This window comes from Talpa occidentalis, unplaced genomic scaffold (assembly GCF_014898055.3).
Source record: "Talpa occidentalis isolate TD23 unplaced genomic scaffold, MPIMG_talOcc4v2.1 talOcc4.6, whole genome shotgun sequence".
In the NCBI taxonomy this organism is placed as follows: Eukaryota; Metazoa; Chordata; class Mammalia; order Eulipotyphla; family Talpidae; genus Talpa; species Talpa occidentalis.
In genome coordinates this window covers 129,243,377-129,270,839 of record NW_023604972.1, presented here as the reverse complement: position 1 = coordinate 129,270,839, position 27,463 = coordinate 129,243,377, and the positions used below count along the sequence as shown (strand labels likewise).

General features: G+C 34.8%; 1 protein-coding gene across 4 annotated transcripts in view; it reads right to left on the bottom strand.

The window, feature by feature from the left end:
- CDH12 (cadherin 12) overlaps window positions 1-27,463 on the bottom strand; it is a 783,460-nt gene that overhangs the window by 313,945 nt on the left and 442,052 nt on the right. Inside the window, exon 4 of one of the 4 annotated variants that reach the window (XM_054687850.1) lies at window positions 11,982-12,127. The exons of the other annotated variants lie outside the window; for them this stretch is intronic. The gene's annotated coding sequence lies outside the window, so the exon portion shown is untranslated. The remainder of the gene's footprint in view (window positions 1-11,981; window positions 12,128-27,463) is intronic. 4 annotated transcript variants of the gene reach the window in all.

The window sequence follows — 27,463 nt, the reverse complement described above, 5'->3', positions numbered from 1 at the left end:
GATATGATATGGGTCACAAGAAAGATTAAATGGTATTTCAATTACCAGTTACTACAAATGTGTCCAAAAGGGATTTCTGAGAGGTCCTTGGACTTGAATTATGTTTGTCCACAAATCAATGAAGCATTGAGGATGCAGAGTCTTGGGATAATTGACCACATAAGTAAACAGGTCTCATGGAAGAAGAGTTCTGTTTTGCTTATTGATTTAATAACCAATTTATAATATACCTTTTTTAGAACTGAATGAAGCTAAAGAGTTAATAGTTGATTTATATGATTCTAAGGGGTATGGTACCTATGAGTTCCATGGGGAAATACCTTCCAAAGATGGAATGAATGACTTTGGGAGGCAAAACCTTTCACTTCATTGCTTCTCCTCTAATCAAAATCATCAAACTTCTTGCAGAGGATACTACTACAACAGACAAAAGAATACAAGACAATAAAGTGTCTCTGCTCTTTTAGGTGAGTTGATACTTAGCCATGAGAGTATATGATTCAAGAGTCAATAAAAAAATGGTCAAGAAGGTCTTGATGGACATGAGGGAGGCAGAGCTTGTAGATCCTAAATTGATATGTTGATCAATATCCAAGAAAACATCATTACACAACAACTTTAATTCTCTAAGGGATTCCCTGTGATACTTTCACTACTTCATCTAAAGTTTTGTGTGTGTGTGTCTACAGTTCTTAACTCTGTATTGGAATCTTTTCACCATACCTAGAGATCAGAGCATGATTGGGTTTTTCTAAAATGTCTTAAAAGCAAACTGAGTTAAAATCCAGTAAAGAAAAAAAAAAAAACTCTTAAGTCTAATTATACTTCTAAGTAGATATAGAATTGTAGGATATTAAACCTGCTTCCTCTTTTTTTTATTCCTGACAAGCGATATTTCTTTATTATCTTAATATTATGTTCCTCCTTCCACACTAGTCACAACATTTATCTTGGTATTATGTTTCTCTCTGCCTTTCAGATGTTTGCCTTAGGGAGCACTGATAAAAACATTATATTTGGTGGATCTGCATTAAAAATCACTTCTTTTCCTGACAAGCTATTTAAAATGTCATTTGTGCCTTGTGAAGGCTTTTAGAAAAATCCAGAGACCTAGACCCAGATGACCCAAACTGTGTTTCTGCAAGAACTGCAATTTCCTTTTGAGGATTATGATTCCAGGGAAGATTGCTTCTAAATATCTGTGAGAGAAATGCTCTCTAGAATTAAGGCTGCTGTTTACTCTATATTGATTTCAGAGAATCTGCCTTATCCCATATACAGGACAAGTAATAAAAACAGTTTAATTGTGGCTATATTAAAGATAACAGTGTAATCATTCCTTAAACATGAACGATTAAAGAATATCTATTCAGGATGTGTTTTTTGACTACTAATTCTCTCAAGAATAGCCAATTTCTATTGTTTATTCTACCAATTACTTTTCCTCTAAACATCAAAAACTCAGAATAATAATTAGTGCACTTTCTATGCACTAAATATCATCTAGTTATGAAATACCAAGCTCTAAGATGGTACTTTTAAAAAGAATGGACCTTTGAGTTAAAATATGCATGTGCATCGATCACAAATGGATGAGAAATGTCAGCCAGTTATAACACAGAAAGGAGTTGATTGAAAATACGTGACCTTTACCAAATGTGTGTGAACAATTTTTACTGCTCATTAAAGGATATGATATCTACGTAGTGCATAGGTGAATGTGGTGCATGTAATATATTTAAAATATTCAGTGATCACAGGCATGACAAAACTTTTAATTAAACTGATTGTTACTATATTTTTGCGTGTTTTTAACATTTCATCAAGGTGACATGGAGAAGCAAGATGTTATTCAGAAGGACAGGAATTTAACTGCCCAACTGGAAGGAAGAAGTTCATGAATAAATGAATGTTCTTGAATTCAAAGTACATCACTTCCCTGTTATACAAAGGGTTTGTATACATAAGTGCCTTTCGCTGGCAATACAGTAGTAAATGAAACAGGGGTGTAGGCTGCCATTAAAGAAGTTGGAATTTAGCATGGCTCCATGATGGCATGTTTTTGTAATGGAGTAGAAGGGTCAGACAGTGCCATGGGGCCTGATAGGGGTGGTATCCAAGACTTGTAGAGGCCAAGCACTGCTTGGATGAAGTGACATGTGAGGGTCAAGAGATCTTGCCATGCAAAAAGTCAAGTTCACGTGGCAGGAACCAAATATGACATCTCAGGGATAAGGAATCTAAAGATGGCTAAGAAATAGGGTGCTTGGAGGTTAGGCTAGATTTGAGAAGACACAGCATCTCAAGTTCACAAAGAAAATTTGGGTTATATCCCCAAAGAGAGAGACACTACAATGGCAACCTTAAACACAGGAGTAATACTATCAAATTTTTGTTTGGGTAAGTCAAACTTTTGACATTCAGAACCTCTAGCTTGTGGAAAGAAAAAATAGAATAAAGAGATCAAAAGCAAGTGATCGACAGGGTAGTGTGAACTGTAGGGAGGCAATAATAAAAATCCATGTCAGATAAATCAAGAGCACAGAACTGAAAGGGCAAGAGGTTGATGGATGTATAAGATGTGAGGAATGGTAAGGTAAAGAGAATAGTTGGGTTTCTAATTTGACGTAGGTAGGAAATAGTGTCAATTACTCTGATAAAGGAGAGAATAGGCAGGGTTTGTGTGTGTGTCTGTCTAAGTCATTAATCTGTTCCTCCCTTTCCCAATTCCTTTCTTTTTTCTTTCTTTCCTTCCTTTAACATAACATTACTAGCGATGTGATAGACAATGATGGAGGCACTGAGGCTTAAACAATGCACAGAATACTCTTATCTTTACAGAGTTTATTGTCCCATTGGAGAAGACATCATGAGAAATTAAGTGTGAACATCAGCTGTACAGAAAGGATAAAGAAATGTAAAGGATGCCATTTGGGTAGAATGATAAGAGAAAACCTCTATTTTCAGCTGCAGTTAACAACTACAACAAAATATTGCACAAAGAAAGCAAAGTTTCTGGCCTCCCTGGTGGCGCAGGTGGTTGAGCACAGCACTCTGAAGCTGTCCACAGCTTCTGCACTGCCGGTTCAATCCCCGCTGGCCTAAGAGAAACCCACATGGGTGGACAGATCTCTCCTGTCTCACCCGCTGCTCCCCTCAGCAATGTATTTCGTCAGTCTGCCTGTTCTGTTCCCTGCTCTGTCTCTGGTGAATCCTCTCACCCTCTCCCATGCATCTGGCCTGTGCCCTGGCTCTTGTATAAATAAAATAAATCTTAAAAAAAAAAAAAAAAGAAAGAAAGCAAACTTTCTACCAGAATAGACTTATTATTCTACCTATGGAATGAAAGGTTACAGTGCCGGTTATCCTTCTGAGAATGTGACGGCATTGGCTCTGAATAGTCAGTTTTGAGCTTGATTATTCAACAAGAGTAAGAATGGGCTTTCTATTGGATCACAGTCCGGAGCTATGGGACTGTGAATATCTCACCATGTCAATACAAGTAGATAAGTCCACAAAGCCTGTCACTTTCCCTAAACTCTGAAACAGAGATTTGTTTAGTCACTTAATCAGGCAATACAAGGACCATAAAAGTAACAAATGGTGTAGCTTTGGCTAAATTCACATTTATTTTACTTCTTGCTTGGTTTGAGTTCCTAAATCTGAACTTTCTCATATTCTTGGTACAATATTTTATGATTGATTGCTTTCTTTCTTTACTCTTCAGCCCACAAAAATAAGTTTATCCTCTTATCTGTTTTGCTTTTAATTTTTATAATATGTTTCAAATTGACAAATGAAATGCATGTTTCAGAATCATGCGACCACCAATCTGTCTGTCCCATTTTCAAAATGCCTTGATGAGTTCCCATATTCCTGGCTGGAAGTTCCAACTCTTTGCTCAGGCAAATGTGGAGGTTCTCCTTCTTAAACACTTACCAGTCCATCATAACATTATATTAAACAAATGCAGTCCTAGAGGGTGTTAGGAACTCTCTTATCTCTGTACTTTTGCACATTGGTGACCTCTACCAAGAGCCTATGGTCCCTTCTCTTCTGTCTGTTTAAAATTGAGCTCTCCTTCAATTTGTAGCTCAGAGAACTTCTCATAAGTATTCTGCGGCCCCTTAGAGTTAAGTCTGGAGCTACTCTCAGAGTGTTCTTTTTTTAGAAGAACTGGGGTACAGGCCAGAGGTGCAGTGGGTGGATTTACCAAAGACAGAGTGGGGAGCAGAATAGGCAGATCTACTGAAATACACTGCTGAGGGGGAGCAGCGGGAAAGACAGGAGAGGTCTGCTGTGCCAATTGGGTTAGCTCCCTGGTGAGGGATGGAATGTAGGACTCTTAGTGCTGAAGTTTAACCCCTAGGCCACCTGGGAGGCCCCTACTCTCAGTGTTTTACTAACACTGTGCACATATCTTCCAAGACTGCACACCAGTATATACTCTAACTTTTCTTTCTCTTGTCTGCCCCTCCCATCAAGAGGCAGAGTGAATTATGCATAGGAACTAGGACTTGTCAACATCTATCCATAGCATCTTACACAGAACCTAACACTTAAGAGCTACATAAAAGTTACTGACTGAGTAAAGTAAATGTTAGCTTATTGGAAAATGTGCTTGAATCTTACAGTGTTACACAAAAGCAAAACTCACAGTATATAAGTACTTGCCTCAATTCTCATAAACAGAACATATAACTCATTGACTAATGTGGAAAATTTATTCATTCTTTGTTCAATATTTTCTGATAATCTACTTTATACCAGACACTGTACTATACATTACTATGAAGGAAACAGTATATGGATCTGATATGATCCAGCAATTCCATTCCTAGGAATCTACCCAAAGAACACAAAAACACTAATTTGAGAGACAGACTTGCACTCCATGTTTACAACAGCACTATTTACCATTGCCAAGATATGGGAACAACGTAAATGCCCCAGGAAAGGTGAATGGATCAAGATGTGGTTCATATACACAATGGAATACTACACAGTGATCAACAATGATCAAGTTATGTCATTGATGGCAACATGGTTGTAACTGGGGTTATGTTAAGTGAAACAAGCCAAAAGGAGAAAGATAAATAATAGTTTCACTTATATGTGACAATTAGAGAAATTAAACAAAGGATTATATAAAGACAAACGTTAAAACTGACACTTGAAAGCTGACCATATATCTGAGGTGTCCAGGAGGGTAGAGGAAGGAAGAAGGAAAAGGAGGAGAAATATAGCAGGGAGAGCACAGTGGGCTATGGTGGAGGATTATGGGTGCTTTGTTGGTGGGAGATCTATGATGACCACACCTAAGGGGAGAAATCCTGTATCATGAAAAAATTAACCAGAATGTAAAATAATGGTACTTCATTAAAATATATATTCATTTTATAATACATGGCTAACGTGATGTTATATATCCTAAGGGAAGCAAATAAGGAAAAACAATAGGGAATCCTATGGGCAAGTTAATAATTTTTAAAATGATAACATAAATTATCCAAAATTGTGCCACCATTAAGTGGTAGGATATGTCCCTTGACATTTTATAGATTTGAGCAATAAAGGAAATGTGGCAGTTGGGACTAGAAAGGAAAGGTTAAACTGAGGAGAGAGCTGAAATCAATATCTTTGCCATTTAGTTTTGGGAGAGAGGAAGTTGAACTGACAAAAGACAAAGTTTCAGGAGTGTACACGCCTAAGATGAAGAGAACTGAAGTACCTGAGAAGTAGACATTTTCTGATAACTTTTGCACTTTAGAATAGTTGTACTATAGTAAAAAAAAAAAAAGCCTCTATGAATTGGGACATGAGTATGGAAAAGCAATGATCATCACCATGTTACCTCTTATGTGCAAAGAATTAAGTATGTTAGCAATGCTTAAATAAATGTGTTGTTTTCTAAAAATATTAATTATTCTATTTCAAGAGGGCTAAATGGGAATCAGCAAGACATTAAGAAAAAAGGTTTTCATTTTTGTTCTGGCTCAGAAAATCCTCATCAAACTTTTACAATGAACAGAACTTCTGGAGAACTTTTATCACCTTTCAGCCAGGTGAACCTGGTTAGAAGTCACGCCCCGGGTAGGCCCGGGATCATCAACTACCGGTCTGATGGCATGCCTGGGGAGAGTGGAACCAGAACAGAGCACATTTCTCATTGACCAAGAGCATCAGCTGGAGAGCTTTGAAAAAAGTGTGAAATCCCAGGCCTTGCTCCAGAACCATTGAACAAGACCTCCTGATGATTTGCATGCTTATTTAAATTTTGGAGTTGCTGGCCAACAGAACAGTTCCCAACCTTGACTATGTACTAGGATAATCTGGAAACTTGTTTAAATTCTGATGATAAGATCACATTTATTTATATTCTGGTTTTATTAAAATAGCCTGCATTTGTTTCAAAACTGTGTTCCTGGGTTCCAAACATAGCTAATGAATACTCCATTTTTGAGATCTAGGAATCTGCTGCTCTAAGACAAATAGCCATTGCCTCCTCTATATACCAAAACCTAAGAATATGTGGCTTGGAGAATGGAAAACAATGAATTGTGTTGTAGAAAAATACATTTCACTGTGCTTATTACTTGAATCAATATGCAAAATACAGAATGATTTTGCATATCTATGTATGCATATATAAAGTATTACCATATAGACACATGGTAATTGATAACTTTTCAGCATTTATAATTGGAAGATTTAAATTCTATAGCAAAATATGGGTGAGCTAGTAAGAGGGAATTATAAGATTGACTCCATCTGGAAATATATATTTAGGTAGTAATCTTGAAGATATTTTTAAAAACATTCCACCAATATTGATTATGCTGATAATAAAAAAAAATAACAGTGTGCAATATGACTTAATACCACTTCTGAACAAAGTATCATAAACCCTTTCTGCATAAGATAAATTGCAGGGGGCCTCTCTGGTGGCACAAGGGGTTAAGGCACAGCACTATGAAGTTATCCTAAGCCACTGCAGCAGGAATTCCATCCCTGGCCAGGGAGCTAACCCACATGGTACAGCAGACCTCTCCTGTCTTGCCTGCTGCTCCTCCTAGCAGTGTATTTCAGTCAATTAGCGTGTTCTGTTTCCCATTCTGTCTCTGGTGAATCCTCTCACTGCCCCCCACACTTTTGGCCTGTACCCCAGTCTTTTATGCATAAATAAATAAATCTTTTTTAAAAAGATAAATTGCAATTGCATATATTTTCAGCTTTGCAGGGTCTACAATCTCTTTGAACTCAAATATCGGATACTGGCTTTGTAGCACAGAAGCAGCGATTGGCAAAATGGCAAGTATTCTTTTTCTTTCAAGAAATACCCACTCATCTATCTGCATTCAATTGATCAAAATGTATGTTCCTAAATGTACTAATATATGATATAAACACTATATAAGGGAGTAGTTCCAGCAGTTTCTAGTGAGGTCTAAGTGTGCATTGTTGCTAAGGAGAGTGAATGTCCCCAATTTTCTCTGCTTGACAGATACAGTTAGCAACTAATACTGTTTCTTATTTATAAAAACAACTATTTTTTTTTCCTGAGCACCTGAGCATTTGCAGGATTTTATATCACTTACCTCCTTTACTTCTCTCAACACTGACATGAGATTCTGCTATCATAGCTCCCACTTTAAAGATCATAAAACTAAAGTTTAGACACCCTGACTGACGTGCTCAAGGTCACAGAACTAGCAAGCACCCTCAATAGGATTGAACTGATGTAGCTGAACTCACAACCTGTAACTTACAGTGACTACACATTACTGTCCCATCCATTGTCGACCCAGACCATGAATATACATGGTGTTAGACCAGTTATAATCTTTCAGTTTGTGGAAAATGCAGATTTGCTCAGCTTGCATTGCTTAATGGTACTGAAACCACAGAGAAATGGAGAAAATGGGAAAGTCTCACCACTGCATGGTGTGTCTGGAATATCCCCCAGAATGATGCAATCTCATTATCCTCCCACAAGTCAGCACCCCTTCCTTCTTGTGCCTAGCTATTATGGTATGAAAATTTGTCATTTCTAATTGTCTTCAGGGAATTAACGTCTTTTCTTTCTTTCCTACACACCTTATGACTGCACCTTATTCATGGTTTGTTACAGATAACCATCTCTACATTTCTCACATTCTGTTCTTGCCCACCAACTGGTGGTTATGCACATTTATTTCATACTTAATATCAGTTGGTCTGCTGTTATATCTAATACAGAGCATCCTTTATTAGTATGGTTCTATTGTAAAGGTATATGGTCCCTATTAACCATTTCACAGATGGATGTCTTAAATCTAGGCACACATTCGTCACTGATCACATCTACATGGACATGACCTAGAGACATGGCCATATATTTTGGGTGGGGAGATCTATGCATTGTGGACACTCAGTATAACAAGGTCCTTTGCAATACTGCCTTTTATAGATCATGCTCAGTAGCAATAAAGGAGACTGCCAATGTAGACTTTTTCTATTATCCTTATCTAAAACTGAAATAAGTTAATCATTTACCATAAAAACTAGAGTATGAAAAGTAAGTTGACTGTTGGTTGGAGATTATACATGCATATTTCTTGATCATTAGTCTTAATATTATTGGATCCATTATTTGCCGAATCTAGCTCACTACTATCTTTTTGTATGTTGGAGCACAGTAAACGGTTCTATTTTATAACTATGCAATCTAACGATCTTCCAGTTTTATCAGCACATCCTTGGATGTGACAGCTAGTCATATTAATTTTGTAGGTCAATGCTAATTTTATAACATCTCTAACTTTTGGTTATAGACTTGGTCAAATTTTAGTTTGGATAATCTTGACACAATATCAATACTATAAACTACGGAAAATCTCTGTGTACACAATGAGATATTTATATAAAGTCAATAGCAAATAGACTCCTGTACATTTAGGTTTTTTTTTTAGTTTAATTCCCAACATTCAATTTCAACTCTTAGTTACTTTATTTGCTCTAATTATTGTGAATGTCTTTTGCCACTAACATGAATTCCACTACTTTCCTTTTAAGCTCATTTCAATGTAAGTGGCAATCATCTCTCTACTTTTTATTTGATTTTATGCTGAGAGTGTGTCAACCTCTCCTGGAAAAATGTATATTATTACAGATACTAAATTTCAGTACTGATTATCCACATAGCAGAGTGCTTTTTCTGTCAGTTGTAATCAGAGTCATCCTGATGTAGAGACTGGAGCATTAAACTTTTCCAGAACCAAAAAGAGTAAAGTGCATGCTTCTCTGAAACATGGGAAGCTATGGAATTTACAAAATCATTTAATTTGCATAAGTCAGAATTAAACTATTCTGGGGTAACATCACTGAGCTATTATATCTTAAACTAATCATGAATATCACTTCAAATATTGAAATAGGTCCTGGTATACAAAGTGATTTAAAAAAATAAAAAAGCACAGCCAGAGGATTAAAAGTTTTAAATGCTGTCTGATCTGAGTTTGAATCACAGGTCCACTAAAAATGGTATGTGTTTGGCCAATCTTCATTTCCTCAATGGGACAAATACGGCAAACAACCTCCATGTTATCACCTTGACTTGATGATGCTATAATCATCGACACAAAGTTTATATCCCAACTGTCTGTAATTTAGGATGCAGGCAGGGTATGTTAGATGCTGCCTCTCTCCACTGTCTTTTATTGAAAATATCACATACCAAGGCACATCAATCTGGAAGCAAGTTTTATAATGTTTAAAAGATTTTCAGTTTAACTTTTGAAACTTAAGGAGCTTATCCTATAAGATGCATTCTGATCTCACAAATGGAGTAAATTACCATCCAAAGAAAAAAATGTATTCAGTATGGAACCTATAGGTGGCACCTGGGGAAATACATATTAAGTGAGGGTTGGTAGAGGGAATTCTGATGGAGGAAGCAGGTGCTACTGAAATTAATAGTTCCGAAATCTGGATTAGACCCAAGATTTTATCCATTCATTTTCAACTTGAGTAATACAAATTCAAACAACCACCACAATGATAAAATCCTGGGAAATAATTTAGGTATACACATCTTTTTTGAGTAAGAACCACAATTCCGTTCATTTTAAAATATATTTCATTGTATGCTAAACATATCCTCGATGATCATATAAGTCAAGTAAGTATATCTAATGAAAGGTGTTTGGGTAAGAGGCCACCATTAATTTTTAACTTGACTTTAGGAATAGTATTAAATATAGAGAGATTTTCAGCAATTTATAAATATGTTACTAGCAAATGTAGCCCTGATTCATGTTGCCTGACTCTGTTTATTAAACTTGAAGAAGATGGAAGAAGCAGCCAACTGTAGTCAACTGTACTCTTCCCTCAGTTATCTTTGTATCATTTAAGACACCAACTCCCCAGAGAAAAAAAGAAGGGCATCCCAGTTAAAAGTCTTCAGGCTTTGGCTAAAATCATATAGACAACCAGTAAGTACAAGTCCATGCTTATGGGTATCCTAAAAATAAAATATTTTGATCCTGTAGGAGAATCAGTAACATCAACACCAGACTAAAAAGTCTCCAAAATATTTCAGGGTGATAGTTAATTAATATAAAGAGGATTCTGACAACTTTATAAAATGCCCCATCTCAAAGTAACCACGGAACTAAGGCGGAGTCAACATTTCATGAAATATGAGTGCTCATTCTAAAAAACATTTGACATACCATTTTCAATCTTTACACAAAAGCAGCGAGATATCGCATTATGATTTAGCACAACAGATCAGCTTTTGAAATTCAATTTAAGTATTATCTTATAATGATATATACCTTTATATATGTAGCTTAAATGTTTGTCAATTTGAAAAATCATTTTGAAGTATAATGCTACATCATAACAAGAGGATAATTGCTATTATTTATTCATATGATTAGAGTTCTAATGAATAAAATAGTCATACATAGTTATAGAATTTATTTTTCTTGATTTCATGTAAATTTCTAAAATGTAGGATAAAACCATCAGACTAGATGTGTAAACTAGAGGGGGAAAGTTCAGGTAATTCAAACTTTGAAAAAAGTTCTCCGTATTTTCTCTAGATTTTTTTTTAACATACTACAAACTGATGAGGAAAAGGGGTTTAGAATAATATGGACTAATTTATCTACATTACCTAAATAACTGCACTAAATTATTTAAAGTGTAGCTTAGCCTCAATTCATTCTTGTTTGCTAACAAAGAACAAACACAAGCATAAAAATCAAAATTTCAACAGACACAAACTTAATTTCTTATTGAAAAACTATTCTGAAACAAGCCTTTTACAAAGAGGTTATCTTTTTCATCACTTTCCTTGTTAATTATGTATCTCAGAAAAGGAAACCATCTCTCTTGTGCAAGAACTATAAATCATCAGTAGTATATTAATATGTTTTGGTTTATTTTTTTAACAGCTTCCCCCAGAAACTTTATCATTTAAAATTGAATTCCTTAAAGGACACTACTAAGTATTCAGGGATTTAGTCCTAAATCCTTAAACCCAGAGGGAGATAAGAACACTGCTAAACTAGAAAGCTGCACAAAATCTCAACACTCATTTGCAAATTTTCTTTCTATCTAATTTAACTTTGCAGCCTTTGACTTGGAAATTTTACTATATGACATCAACAAGACACTTCAATCAAAATCAAGTTGCCTTAGTGATGCACAGTTCTCTAGATTATTAAAAAGGCAAAATGAGACATTAACTCTCCTTTCATATTTCCTTTTATTTTCTCTTGGTGCAGGGCAGAACACTTAGATTTCAAAAGGAATTGGCCTGAAATATCATTATCCCCAAATGTCAGTTTCCATTCCAGGACACTTGCTTAGAAACTAAGCCTTTTTCAGCAGAAACAGTCACTTGCTGCAGTGCAGACTGTCAGTTTAGTCAGTTAGAACTTTCAATGCAGAAATTCAGTGCCACACAGTCACCCGGATCCAGCAACACTTACCTTAATTGAAATATTCTCTGTGAACGAGGTGAGAAATCAGTCAAATCAACCGTGAATGGGGTGGGGAGATAGAAGTTTCAATCAAAGCCCTCCAAGTAGCTGCATGCTGTGCTTTTCTTTCCTGTTTATGTTGAGCCCCTCACTGTCTAGGAGGACAAAAAGAAGCTGAAATCCTCAGAGGTTCCAGTGAGTAAATGAGGACTAAGCGATGTTTCTTAACGGGAGATCCTCCGTGAGCTTGCTGCATCAGAGGCTCCCTAACTGCTGTGATAGGCTCCTGTCAGGGCGCTGGATCCGGGCGATAATCATTGACCTGATTAGCAGGGAACATTCCCTGTGCACAGACAACACACTCGGAGGGTTGGTGCGTCTCCTGGGAATTGGAAAAGGCACCAAGATCACTTGGGAATCTAGTCTTTTCCAGCCTAATGGATGAACTACAACTCTCACTATAATTTGCAGGGAGATTAGCCACAGCGTTGAGCCACGAAGGACTTAGACAAGTAAGATTTCTCCTGCTGTTTTGCAAGGTGCATTCGTGTTAGATATCAGGTACAGTGAAACAATTAATAGATGGATGTGGCTGATTTTTAAGACAAGACTACAGCTGAAAAATGTTTAAAGCAATGTCATCAAGGAGAGAGCTGCCCTTGTCTTTGCCCCAAGCCTGGTACAAACTTCAACCTTTGTCTAAGTAAAATGCACTTTCAAGGTTCATCTCAGCCCTCCAGAGTGTAACTCTCTGATTTACAAAAAGGGAAGTTTTCATACTAAATGAGCACATCTGGAAGGTTTTTTTTACAGACACAAACACTGAAACTGAGACAAGAGAACACAGCCTGGCTTGGGAAGGCTTTCAATTAGCATCTTAAATTGCCATCACACTTGCAGAAATGTTTGCATTCTATCATTAACCTGAGGAATTCAGGCTATAGAGCATCACACCCAATAGAATCATCTCTACTGTTATAGGTTGAATTCTGATTTTCTTTTTTTTTAAGATTTATTTATTTATACAAGCACTGGGGTACAGGCCAGAGACGCTGGAGGGTGAGAGAATTCACCAGAGACAGAGCATTGAGCAGAACATGCAGAAGGACCAAAGTACACTGCTGAGGGGAGCAGCGGGCGAGACAGGAGAGGTCTGCCTTGCCATGTGGGAATCTTCCTGGCCGGCCAGGAATCGAACCAGCACTACAGAGGATGCGGACAGCTTCACAACACTGTGCTCAACCCGCTGCCCCACCAGGAGGCCCTGAATTCTGATTTTCTAACCCTCCAACAAACAAGAGTGTGAGAGAATCCCAAATGCTGAACAACTTTTTAAATGTAGTTAATATCATCTCCAGTTCTCACCTGGGACACACCCCCATATCCCCAGAAATGCTCAAAAAAAGTCAAGGGACTAAATGCCAAAGCCCCAAACAGTTAATTCTTGACAGCTCTCACTTGTGGAGGAGAAAATGATGCAAATAACATAAAAAGAACAGATGAAAAAAGTCATTTGCATGTCTTGAGGGTGAGAAAAATCTCATTGCCAGGGAGAAAACTGACAAATGTCCTCTCACAATAATACTGTGTGATATGCTCAGCATTTCTGTTTTTCCAAATAGCTCTCACTTGGGACATATGGCATTCCCCTGACACATTTGTGCTGGGGGGGAGGGTGGATTATATTTGCATTGTAATATTTACAAATATCTCAGGAAAAAAAGACAAATTTCCATAAAGGAATGCATAAAACATATATAAAAGACATTTTGTTTGCCTTGTAGATCCCCAAGTTATTGTCTAGCCATATTTTATTAAAACACAACTCTTTGTGGGGACTTCTTAGATCAGGTAAAAACTTCATGGTAACTGAGTTGCTACAAGAGGGCAGATACTTGAACTTCAAGCCGAGATGCACCTGTGAGGTGCCTGCCAGAAGAGCTAGCAGGCGTCCTGACTAGAGGAGGTCTCTTGCTCCCTCCACTGGTGGAGGGTGAGAGATGAAGGTGAAGAAACCAGTCGATACACTTCGGGAGGGAAAGAATAACTTCTGCTGTTGTTAAGCAGGATAGACTTTATCCCATTTTAGACAGGCATTAGAGTGTTCTAGCAGAAAAGAGGCTGCTTAAGTAGAAACTGATGCAAATAAATAAATAGCAAGCTGGAAATATAATTGGCAATTTTGTTAGCAAGAATCCTGACTAGTTCACACAGGACAGGTCAAAGAAAAGCTGCAGGATTCCATGGTTCTGGTGCTTGGTAGGTAACGGCATTAAAGTGATGTTATGGTGCTGGTCTAATCCACATAATGAGAAGCTCAACTTTTAAAAATATTTTTAGAACAAACAGAAAAAGAGAATTTATTGAAGTACCCTGCAAGAAAGCAGGAGGTGAGACTGGATATATCCTCTGCGCTGAGAAGCTCAACTCAAACAATGCACTCTATAAAACACTATAGGACATGGTTTACTTTCTTGAATCCCAACTGCCAGCAATTATCAGCACCAATTAAAAAAAGGAACACTTAGCTGACTTTATACCATAATAGTTTGTGTCCACTTTGAAAGCCCTGAGTGCATGAGACTGCATTGTCTATACTTTCAAGTCACTAGTCTGAGGTCTTTGACTATAACCATCGACATAGAACATGAGTGACTCTGCAGTAGTTTTTTTAAATATAATATTGGATAACATGTATTTTGGCTGGAAGCGCATTTACGGGTAACAAAGAAACATGATGCTATTTTGTGGGGAATGTCAAGAGAATCCAGTTGTGATAATTATAGGAACTAGACATTAAATATTTGCTGTGTCAGATGCTTCAGATAAACGTCAGCTGTAGCCATTTTCCACAAAATCTTTGGAACAATCCTATTAAACAGGCAATATTATCTTTGTTAAAAAAATAATGACTTAAGTCAAGAATTTGGGAAGTTAAGTAAATGAATCAAATCCACACAGCCAGGACAGAGCAAACCCAGATTACAACAGGTCACTTTAACTCTAAAAGTTAATAGATTCTTAGAAATTCTCGTGTTTAAACCAACAAAAAATACCTCCATCCAATTGAATAGTAAAATTATTTTTATGAATTCCACAACACATTTTTGCATCCTTAAGAAACGTGTCTTGTGTCTGATAAAATATTATTGTGTAACAGTTTAGTCACCGTAGTTATGGATATTTGAGCGAAAATGAAATTAAACAAAAGTAAAGTTTAGCCTAAAAACAATCTAGAACTTCCAAAAGATATATTTTATTAGAAAATATAATTGATTTCAATTTTTAAAAAAGATCTTTTACGAGTCATTATCCTTCTTTCTTAAAATCTAATTATTGCTTTATGAAATAGGAAAATGACCTAGTTCAGAGCTATCAGAAGAACATTTACCAACAGTACTAGACTATTTAAAAATGATTTCCTATATCTCAGTTCCCGAAGTGAAATAACATAATAGGAAAGTTTAAAAGAAATATGGAGCTGAAAATGTCATTTCTCATTTGTTCATGCTTTATCTAGAAGTTTCTTCAATTTCACATGAATCCTACCATTTCATATGGTTTGCTAAAATTATCAGATACAGTCACAATTTTACAGAGAAATGTTGTGGCCACACTTTCTCAAGGCTTCTAATAAAATTCTATCAAAAAAATGATGACGACTCCAATTAATTCAACTCTTAAACTTTGGCAAGAAATTCCCCACCTATTATCTCATTTGATTTTTACAGAAATCTCATGAAATAGTTTATAAGTGTTTTACTTTAATTATGGGACAGTAGGAATACAAAGATCTTTGATACTTAGTGGAAAACCTGAAGTTCTATCCAGACAAGGATTATAGCCCCTACCAATTCTAACAAATATTTTTGTTCAAGGCACATGGTTGTCAAAAAAGATCCTGAATGAATATCTAAATAAATGGAAACCACTCAGTCGTCATTCACCTGGAATTGCCTAAAGAGTTTTGTGATGAAATGAAGGAATCTTTATTCCGAATTAGTAAAAAGTCTGTGATTTATGTGTAATTTCTCTGCTAAAATTTCAACAGACTTTTGTTGATCTTGACAATTATGTTAAGCAATTGTGAAGATGCAGGTATCATGATTCTTACATCAATTTCATCTTCTTTATGAACTTCCCATTCAAATATTATCTTTCTACATTTTTTTGTATGGTGAATGCATTATCAGGAGAAAATAAATCTCAGAACATTACTGTTAATTGTTTTAAATATAAAAAAGTCAACAAACTGGCTAACAAAATAATAACAAATTGATCTTTCTGCAGCAGCATGGAGCCAATACTAACACAAAAATGTTTGCCGAATGTTAATAGTCTCATATTTTACATATATTTCTGCTTATGCACATGTCATGGGGACTGACTAGCTGAGTAATCAGTTTCAATGTAAACTTTACATTTTTGAGGCCAGTCTTACACATGTATATTCACTAATTTGAGATACTATGATTTTCTGGGTATAAAAAAGGATTGAAAAATGGAAAACTTGGAACATAGTTAATCTGGCACTAAATAGTTTTATAAACATGAGCCATTTAAAAAGCTCCTAGTTTATAATTTCATTTGAAAATATGAAGAAATTAGGGCCTCCCCGGTGGCGCAGCGGTTGAGTGGTGGGCTGCGAGGCTGCCCGCAGCCTCTGCAGCGCCGGTTCGATCCCCGGCCACCGGGTGAGGGTCCCACATGGTGCGCAGACCTCTCCTGCCGCCCGCTGCTCCCCTCAGCAGTGTACTTCGGTCCTTCTGCCTGCTCTGCTCCCCGCTCTGGCTCTGGTGAATTCTCTCACCCTCCCGCGCTTCTGACTGTACCAGTGCTTGTATAAATAAATAAATAAATAAATAAATAAATAAATAAATAAATAAATAAATAAATAGATAAATCTTTAAAAAAAAAGAAAATATGAAGAAATTAGATTGAGTTATCTCCAAGATTTAAGTTGGCTATAAAATTATATTATCTATTTTCACTAGTTATTTGTGTATCCTCTCTACTTAATTCAGGAATAGTCAGGAAGTCAAGAAGTAGAGGTTGTATACAAATATGTTTTTCCCTCCCTTTCTCACACTAAAGTCCTAAGAGTTTTCTTTTATTCTATAAATTGCATTATGGCAAAAATATTTTGTTTTCATAGTTCAAGTAATTTAATAATCAATTGGGCATGATTGATTTGAAGTTACACATGGCATTGATGAAAAAGTGCTAAGATCAAGTATATTCTTTATTTTTTAAAGTAACTATACTGTATTCCTTTAAAAGCACACAGTTGTTATATTACATCCAGAATGGATTCTTAACCTTTTTCTTCATTGCCCTGGTCAGTTAAAAATGAAATACGATTTAATTAAAATGATTGAGAATTAACTTAAACTAAGGTGTGCATTTGAAAAATGGATATATAAAATTAATATATTCTGTATTTTTAAAACCACATTTACATTTTAGTAGGTAGTTATTTCCAAGTAACAAAAAAGCATGGTACACTATTAAAAGAAAAGAAATAGCTTTCAGGAGACATAATTGTTTGGCATTTTACCCCTTCCTTTATGCTAGTTCATATTTATGATATTTTATATCTTTATGATATGATTAGTAAGTGCAAGCTAAATGAAATATAATATATAAATCCTTAAGAATACTCACTACAGTTATATTAAATTAACTTTAAATTATTGAATATTAGTGATGACTGGATTAACATAAAACCCAAACCACACGCACTTTTAATAATGATTAAGAGAGAATTTATTAAGCAAATATACATAAAATACTATTTAATAAACAATGTAGCCTACTTGAAAAAGAGGGACATTTATATTTATTATGTTTAGTAGCTACTTTTCACTCCTGAGAGTCTGAAAAGGAAGAAAGTAGAGAGCAATGTTGTCAAATGTGGAAAGATCTAGAAACACTAATAAACAATATTAAAGTAATTTGCTAGTAAGTAAAATTGCCTAGAACACCTAAAGTGGTAGGATTCTATACTTCTGAATCATAATTAGTGTTGTAAGTCAATGAAAGCTAAATAAGTAAATAAATGGAAACACACACACACACATCCTAATTTATATGGTCGGTCCTATTAATTTGAAATTATATATTTGTTTAAAAATATTTCTATTACCACAAACCTATTATCATAGTTAACATTAAATAGAAAATAATCTAACAATATTAAGTATTGCAATGAAATTTACAATAGCTACAATTCTCATAAATGTTCAGTATTTTGATTTTTGTGGTGGTTTCACAGGTGTATAATTTGCCAAACTGTGATGTAGTCTTCAAATATGTGCAGCTTCTTTTATATAAATCATTAAATTTAAAAACACACCTCTTCCTCATTTCTTATTTAATAAAATATTACCATAATTAAACTGTTAGTCATATTAGATACATAATATGATTGCTCTTTGCTTGCCCTCAACTTTATTTCCTATATTTTTAAGAAATATATTGAAGACAGAATAAATGACCTACTTTATATTTTTATCAGTTTCTTAAATTGTATATAACATTCCCTATTCAAAGTTTAAGACAACTGTAAACTTAATGTCCTAGTACCTATCCACATTACTAGTTCAGTAAAATTTTATATAGAGGAATAAAGTATCATCCCATTTCAAACAATGACCACAGTGAAATGCTTAATTACTTTCTGATACACATATATCAGTGTCAATTTGCTTCTCACATTAATATGCATGGGAATCTTACTGCAGCACAGCTTTAACATCGATGCTACAGATCTTACTCCATATTATGGAAAAATAATCAAGCATCCATAGACTGTAACTGCATTTGACAGGCCTTAATATAAAAATACCTATAGAGAGACTATGGTTACAGAGAGACTCTAACAGGATCTTGCTCCCCTCTTGCTCTTTTTTTTTTTTTTAAAGACCATTGTTTTTTTTTTTTAATTTTTGGACAGTATTATATTCCTGGTCTCAGGTGTAGTCCCCATAGTTCTTCCACCACCATAATACTCTTGATCTATTACCATAGTTCCTTGCGCTTTTCCATCCCCTGTTTTGGATATTTATATTTTTCCTTCTGACTTACTTCATTTAGCATAATCCCTTCCAGCTCCATCCATGTTGCCACAAATCCAGCCATGGATATAGAAAGCTGTGTTGTGTGGATGTTCCACAAAACACTAAAAATGGATCTACCATATGACCCAGCAATTCCACTCCTAAGTATCTACCCAAAAGGCACAAAAACACTAATCTGAAAGGAAACTTGCACTCCTATGTTTATTACAGCACTATGTACAGCAGTCATGATATAGAAACAACCTAAATGCCCAAAAACAGAAGGATGGATCGAGATGTTGTATATGTACACAATGGAATACTACCCAGTGATCAAAAAAATATTATCTCCCTTATACTCTACTTATTTACTAAATTGAACTCCTTTGGGGGGTCATGGTAGCCCTACTAGCTCTTGAGGACTGTGTTTCCTTTACCCTCAGTTAGAACGACTGTAACACTAGTTTCCTCTTCTGTCATTTGTTCTTTTTTTGCTCTTAGCAAAAGTCAATCACTTGCTACCACAGCACAAAGAATAAGTGACTTCTATCTGACTTTCTGACTGTATTTCCCACATTAAAATAATTTAAACTCTCCACAGTAATTCAAGATTTCAACATATCCCAGAATGTTGGTGAGTCTGAAATGAAAATTTTACCACTGTGTATACATCAAATATATGGACTTAAGTTTTTATAATAATGGTGCAGTGGTAAAAATAGTGATAAAAATAGCATGAAACTTGGTGGCTCACTCTCTGGGATTAAAACAACACAGCAGAAGAGCAGCCAATGGCAATTGTGGGTCTTTGGGCTAAAACATATTTGCTTCAGTCTCCTCAGATTAGAAAAAAAAAAGATAGTATGCAATGGGTTCATGTAAATGCAGAAATAAGATTAAATAAGTTAGTAGATATGTAGCATCAAGAAAGTAATTGTTGCAAAATGAAGGATCAGTAAATATCAGTGATAGGATTAGAGAGGCAATATATGCACTAGACAAGCACAAATAAAATATTTTTAATTGTAATTATTATGTCTACTTGGACATAAGCTAAATATGTGACATATTGTGGTTTATACTGCAAATTCTGAGGATTTTTTTCCTATTAACTATGTAAAGTTAAACTATACCTTCCGGTTTTTAGAAAGAATGTTAGAAAGTATAATAAGAAGTTGCTAGTGGGTATATGAACTGCTACTATATTTTAGGGGAGCAGTTTTGACATTTATAACATAATAGGATGTATATGTACGTATATGTATATGCACATTGTATGGGGGACTCTAGATGTTTACTGAGAAAATATTGCACACTATATCATTGTGTATAAGTGAAAAATTATAAATAGTAATGTATGGAATCATTGATTAGATATAAATATATCAATTTGATGAATGGATATATTCACTAAACAATTCTATTAATATATTTTAATATGAAAACTTTGCTTAATTTTCTTTTCAGAGAAAGGGGATAATAAGAACATATAAGTCTATTTAAACATATTTTTAAGGAAATTTGTGCATCATGAGAAAGTAAACATTTTTCTTGATTGACTTTGGAATTTTGGTAGAATAAGTCAACACACCTTGTTCTTCAAAAGTTGTGAGCTTTAAAAAATGAAGAACATGTAAAATACTTAGATTTTTTAATTTATCTTTTCCTCTTCCAATTCTTTCAGCTTTTTATGTATGTCTATACAAACAAAAGGGAAGGCGAAGTTATATTTTAGATAATTGCATAGCATTCATGTATAAATTTTAAAGAGATACAGGACTTCTTTTAGAGTGGATTCTCTCATAAAGTGAGTTTCCAAAGACATTGGCAGTTAATGAAATAGTCAACTGAAATAGATAAGTACCAACTCCTATAGACAAGGAAGTGTATTAGTTGTTTTGTTGTTGTCACTCCATCTGCTTTACCCAGGATGGATATAATCAAGCAAAGTGATTCCAGTCCCATACTGAAATGGATCAGTTACTGTATGGGGTGGGACTTCTGGAAAGAAAACCAGGCCAGAAAGGACTTTCATCTTGGGGAAAATCTTGTTCATACCTTTGTGCTATCTTCTGCTTTTGGATGAGGTTGGCAACAATGTTTATATTGGAGCAGTGAAATCTTTGATTCATATTTGGCATTGGGTACAAAGAGACAAATGGGCTATTTTCTCTCACCTAGATTCTATTTTTTTCCAACTTTCTATTACAAAATTTCAAACACATATAAAAAGTAAAAGAAACTATCAATAGACATCTAGTTCCTTCATCATTTAGTTATTTATGAACAATCTTGTTTCCTCTGTACTCACTCTCTTGTCTCACTTTCCATCTGTAAATATTTTAACGTGCTGTGTAAAAGATCACAGCTCCTGGGCCTCCCCTGGTGGCGCAGCGGTTGAGCGTTGGGTTGAGAGGCTGCCTGCAGCCTCTGCAGCTCAGGATCGTTCCCTGGCCACCAGTGAGGGTCCCACAAAAACAAAAACAAAAACAAACACAAACAAACAAACAAACAAACAACAAAGATCACAGCTCCTTTCTTATCTTTTTTTTTTCAGTATAAACATAATATTACCACAGGGTCTTCTTTTGCTTTGGCACTGATAAAAGTCAAAGGCTGTACCTAGATGATTTAGTCTCACTAGATTTCTATATTTATTTATTTATTTTTTTTTCCATTCATGTATTTCTTTTTTTTTTTTTTTAAATATTAAATTTTATTTTTATATTCCCCCATACAATTGCAAACGCCCCATTCTGACCCCAATCCTTCCCCTCCCGCCCCCCACCCCCAAAAAGTGTCTCTGGTTCATAGTTTTTTGTTGATTTTGATTTTCACTTTCTTATATTCATTTTCCTGGTCCCTTATTTAAGTTTTCTAGATCCCTGCTATGAGTGAGACCATCCGGTATTTTTCTTTTTCTTTTTGGCTTATTTCGCTGAGCATGATCCCTTCCAGTGCCATCCAGGTTGCTGCAAATTGCATGTGTTTATCTTTTTTGAATGCTGAGTAATATTCCATGGTATATATGTACCACATCTTCTTGATCCAGTCATCTATTTTTGGGCATTTGGGTTGTTTCCAAAGCTTAGCTATTGTAAACAGTGCTGCTATAAACATAGGAGTGCAGGTGCTCTTTGGAATTGATGTTTCTGTGTCCTTTGGGTAAATACCTAGGAGTGGAATTGCTGGATCATATGGAAGCTCTATGTTTAGTAGGTCCAGAAATCTCCACACAGCTCTCCATAGTGGTTGGACCAGTTTGCACTCCCACCAACAGTGCACAAGAGTTCCTTTTTCTCCACATCCTCGCCAACATTTGTTGTTGCTAGTTTTTTTAATATGTGCCATTCTCACTGGTGTGAGATGGTATCTCATGGTAGTTTTGATTTGCATTTCCCTGATTACAAGTGATGTTGAACATTTTTTCATATGTCTGTTGGCCATTTGCATTTCCTCTTCAGAGAAGTTTCTTTTTAGCTCTTCTGCCCATTTTTTGACTGGATTATTTTCTTTGTTGTTGCTGAGTCTCATCAGCTCTTTGCAGATTTTTGTGATCAGTCCTTTATCATTAGTGTTGGGTGCAAAAATGTTCTCCCAGTTGGTGGGGTTTCTCTTTGTTTTTGTTATTGTCTCTTTTGCTGTGCAGAAGCTCTTTAATTTGATGTAGTCCCAGCTGTTTATCTTTCTCTTCACTATCAGCAGACCTATTCTGACTCGCCTGCTACTCCCCTTAGCAGTGTATTTCAATAAATCCATCTGTTCTGTCTCTGGAGAATATTCTCACCCACTGTACCTCTGACCTATACCCCAGTTCTATGCAAAATGCAAAAATAATAGAAATCTTTAAAAAATAAAGATTACTACTTGCATTTCCCAACATATTCTATTAATTGTGTTTAAGAACAGCACCTGGATATCTAGATCTAGATATAGCTAGATCTACATATAATTTATTATTAAGCATAATCATTTGCATGCATTTCATTTGGTAAAAATATAGACTCCAATAGTCCCCAGTTGTTTGTTGCTGGAATTACATTTATGGCCTATAATTAAAAATTCTCCTTGATTGGCCCATTAAGTAACTTCACACCATTTTAAACTTGAAATCTGATCTCTTTGTTATCAAAATTTAATTTCCTAATCTCCAGATTTTTATTCCTTGGACACGACTGGCTTCTTTTCTAACTTTAACACATATGCTTGTGTAAAAGGACCTATATACTATTTGATAGCTCTCAGAGTTTTAATGTAAGTACTAGATACAAAATAGACACTGAGTAAATATTTGCTGAGCACACACTATAAAGCCCAATTGAACAAAATATTGGTTTTCTGTAACTGGCAGATGTTTACCTGCTCCATCATTTTACTATTCTGTTTTAAAGCAGCACAGAAAAATCTTTTGGGGATTACATTTCCAGATGCTTCTGCCCTGCTTGGGGATATGAAAAGCCATCACAATTCACTACACCAGAATTATTTCTTTCAGGTAACTTTTCTCAAATGGGCTACAAAGCAAGGACCATTTATCTTTATCACATTGTGTTTATTTTTCTTAAAGAGCAAGAAAAAGTTTTTTTAAGTTTCTTTTTATATGTCATGATCCATAATGACAAGCTCATTATAAATATATTGAATGTTTTTCACTCTCACTGAATGTATAATCTTTTATATTTAGAAATGAGTTTTTCTTAAAAATTGTCATTTTAAGTTTTATTTATTATTTTGCATTTTTAAACTCAGTGATTTGGATAAAAATATCAGAATCACATATTTAAAATATTTTTGAGAAAATTAATATTTAATTATTTACATCTATTTAAGATCAAAGTGTACAATTTGTTATATTAATGGCAAAGGGCAAATGAGTAGAATGATGAGTAGAATGATGATGAATTATGGAAAAGATAAGTTGTGGTACAGTGTGTTTTTGTTTTGATTTAGAAAACATAAACATAATTCTGAAAAATCATTCACAAATTATTTTAATACTTGAAAATTTGAATAAGGACAATGACAATAACTTACAAAATCTTGGAGTTTTTCTAACAATTTCATAATTTTTACAAAGGAAATTTTATCACCAATACTTCTATTTAATAGGAATACTAGTATTCTTTTTCTATTGAATTTTATTATCCAAGAGAACGACTTGATGGAAAAAGCAGGCTTTTGGATTTGAGTTTTGACATATTCTTAATGGACAACTTAGCTAAGGATTTCTATGGAGACAGTGCTATTTAAGGTCTTCGATGCAATTTGGTATAACAATGGAAATATACAGGCTGGTTTAAGACCATAGACATGTTCAAATTCTTATGTTATAGTAGAAGTGTTTAAAGTTCAGTAGGTCTAAAGTTGGTAGTAAGCAAAATATATACATGATCAAATATATACATGATCCTTAAAGCTTCAAAGTTAAATTTAATGTTCCTTCACTTGCCCTCAGCTGAGACCTGACATAATCTCTGAGGAATCAAAAATGTATCAAGAAAAAACACAGACTCTTAGTAGTCTCAAATGAATACTTATGCATGATTTGGTACGGAAGGGTGATCTTTCTAGAAATCTTTGATGATACAGTTCTCAGACAAAAATAGCCTAACAGTGCTGGTCTGCATTAAGGTTTCTATCCTGGTATACAACATAGGAACATCCACAAGAGGAATTTCATTCTTAGGTTTTCCATTAGGTCCCCTGACTATTGCTGTTATGCAAATATGTGAGATTTATCATATTCACACAGGAAAAGAGGAATCCTTCCAGTAGGAAATCTGCCTTAATTTCTTCGGAAATAAGGTTTGGGGAGTTGGCCCAGCCAATCATAGAATCAATGGCTCTTTAACATTCTAGAACTATCGAGGAGGAGCTTCAGCAGAACACAGGCCATCAGGATTGTGTAGGAGTGGCTATGAGGATGATATCTGTGAAACCCGGACTAAAAAGTAGTAACCTGTCTATAAAGACATGCTACCCAAGTTGCAGATAAAGCTCAGGGCCTGGTGTTTTCTAAGCAATTAGACCACAGATATGGCCAATCACACAAAAAAGATATTCCACAAAAACCAGCCCTATAAAGGAAACTTGTCACTGCTATTGGACAACAGAGGCAGATTTAGATTTCCAAGAGGGAAGCAGTTAAGAACCAATGAGAGACACAGGCGGATCTACCAACAGCTACTTCTTAGAAAGATCGCAACCCTTATAAAGAACTGGTGGTGGAAATTCTATGGGGACTACAGCTGAGAGAAGCAAACATTGTTTAAAAATGAACATTGATGGAAAATATATATGAATAAATTAACAAAAAAGAACTAGGTAAGAGAAAGATTGATTGCCAGTGTAGTAACTTAGATTAATCTACAATACCTTTCCTCAAATCAACAATACTAGGAAGTGACTTATCTAGGCTTGAACTTTTAGCAATTTCTCCAGACTGTTCTTTAAGTCAGTCCTATCTGCGTGTGTTCTGATTACACAATATATCTGTTTTTATGGTGCTATGTACTTTTCAATGAGACTGCATATGCACTATTTCACTTGTTATCACTATACATGTAAGAACAATCACGTCCATTTTACAGATGGAGAAATTGAAGCCAACAAAAATTAAGTGTATATTGCATGAGGTCACAAGGATTATAAATAAATAAAAAAAAAAACCCTGGAATTCAGGTTTTCAGACTCCCCAGTGTTCTATATACCATTAACATAGAAGCTGATAAATAATTTTCAAAGGATCTGATGGTACATGTTTTAGAACTTGCAACAAAGAGTCAAACTTAAGGATATTATACAAGTACTTGTGTATTAATTTATATGTATCCTTGAAAAATATAACTCTTTCATTTATTGGTGAGTTATACAAAAATACACTGTGGATTGGATTTGACCCAGAGGCTACAGTTTATCATTCCAGACCATGACAACTTTGGTGAAAAGTTATTTGTGGTATCAACCTAAACTAGTAGGATGAGTTCAATAACAGTGGCACATCAACAATCTTCCCTTTTAGTCCAGATGTGTTTCATGTAGAAGAAAATGATATAAATGTTGGTTTACACAGTGAACATTATGAAGTAACATAGCAACACCCATAAACTTATAAAATTATCTGTTTTTAAAATCTATGTATATATTTTATGTACAATAATATTTTGATTTCACTTAAAACCTGCTAAATCAAACTCCAGAATAAATTATCAGGCTTACAGTAAAAGGTATATATATTTTTTTACCATAGGAAAAATGTGTGGATAAAAGCAGTCATTTAGTACAGCTTATAGCATTATCAAAATTAGACCAAAGACACATTGAGATATCTTAAATCTCCACCATAACGATATGTCTGCTTACTATGAGATATTTCCAGACTTTGTTGACTTTTATGAGAACTTGAGTTATGCTATTTTCTTAGAATATAGAAGTGAATTCTAAGCTTGTAAACATATGAAAACATAGCTTTTACAATCTGTATTTCTTTAAGAAGAATTTGATACAAGCAGGTGAGCTTTGGAAAGGGATTTTTACTCAAATATCAATAAATGGAAATTTGTATGGAATATTAAAACAAGAAAAATGTCAACATGTTCTTTCATATAACAATTAAAACCTGTCATTTTGTCTTCTTGATTTTCCAGGCCTTTATATTTTCTATGAATAAATGATAAATTGAAGGCAGTGACAGTAATTATTGGTAATACAACTGAAATGACATTTAAGATTTCTAAAAAGGATTATAGCTTTGCTTTTAATATTTATCTTGAAAGATTCAAGATAATATCACTGTTTTTTAGAGAATAGTTTATTGATGAACATTTTTGTAGATAAATGGATAACCTTTTCTTTTTCTTCTTATGTGTACACTTTGAAATTACCTAGGGAAAAGAAAGTGTCAATTTGTCATTTCTAGCAAGATACATGAATTTCACCAGCAGGGAAGTTTAAGAATCTAAGTGTCCATGAGAAACAAAGATTTGCTCTGAGAACAAAGTTAACCATCAAAATTTGTCAAATTAATTCACTTTACTTCTCTACTCTGTAAGATATCCAATGTCTTTCTTCTGAATTTGGACAAATAAAAAAAAAAATGTAAGAATGAGGCACTTTGTTTTTACCTGGAACTATTTTCCTACCCTGGCTGTGGATGCCAATGAACTGCTCTTGAATCCCTCAGAAAGAGTCCATTTCAAAAGATTGTGGGGTAACACCACTTAGGAAAGAAAACACATGTCTTTGTTTGAAAACAAATCCAAAAGCTAGTTATGGTTTTCAATTTGGCTCTCCTGCAGTCCCAGCTATGTGATCAGATGCTAATCTAGGTGTAGCTATGAAGGTATTTTGTAGATGTGATTAAAGTCAGTAATTGGCTGACTTTAAGTATAGGAGATTATCCTCGATAATTTGGATAGACTTGATTTGATCAAT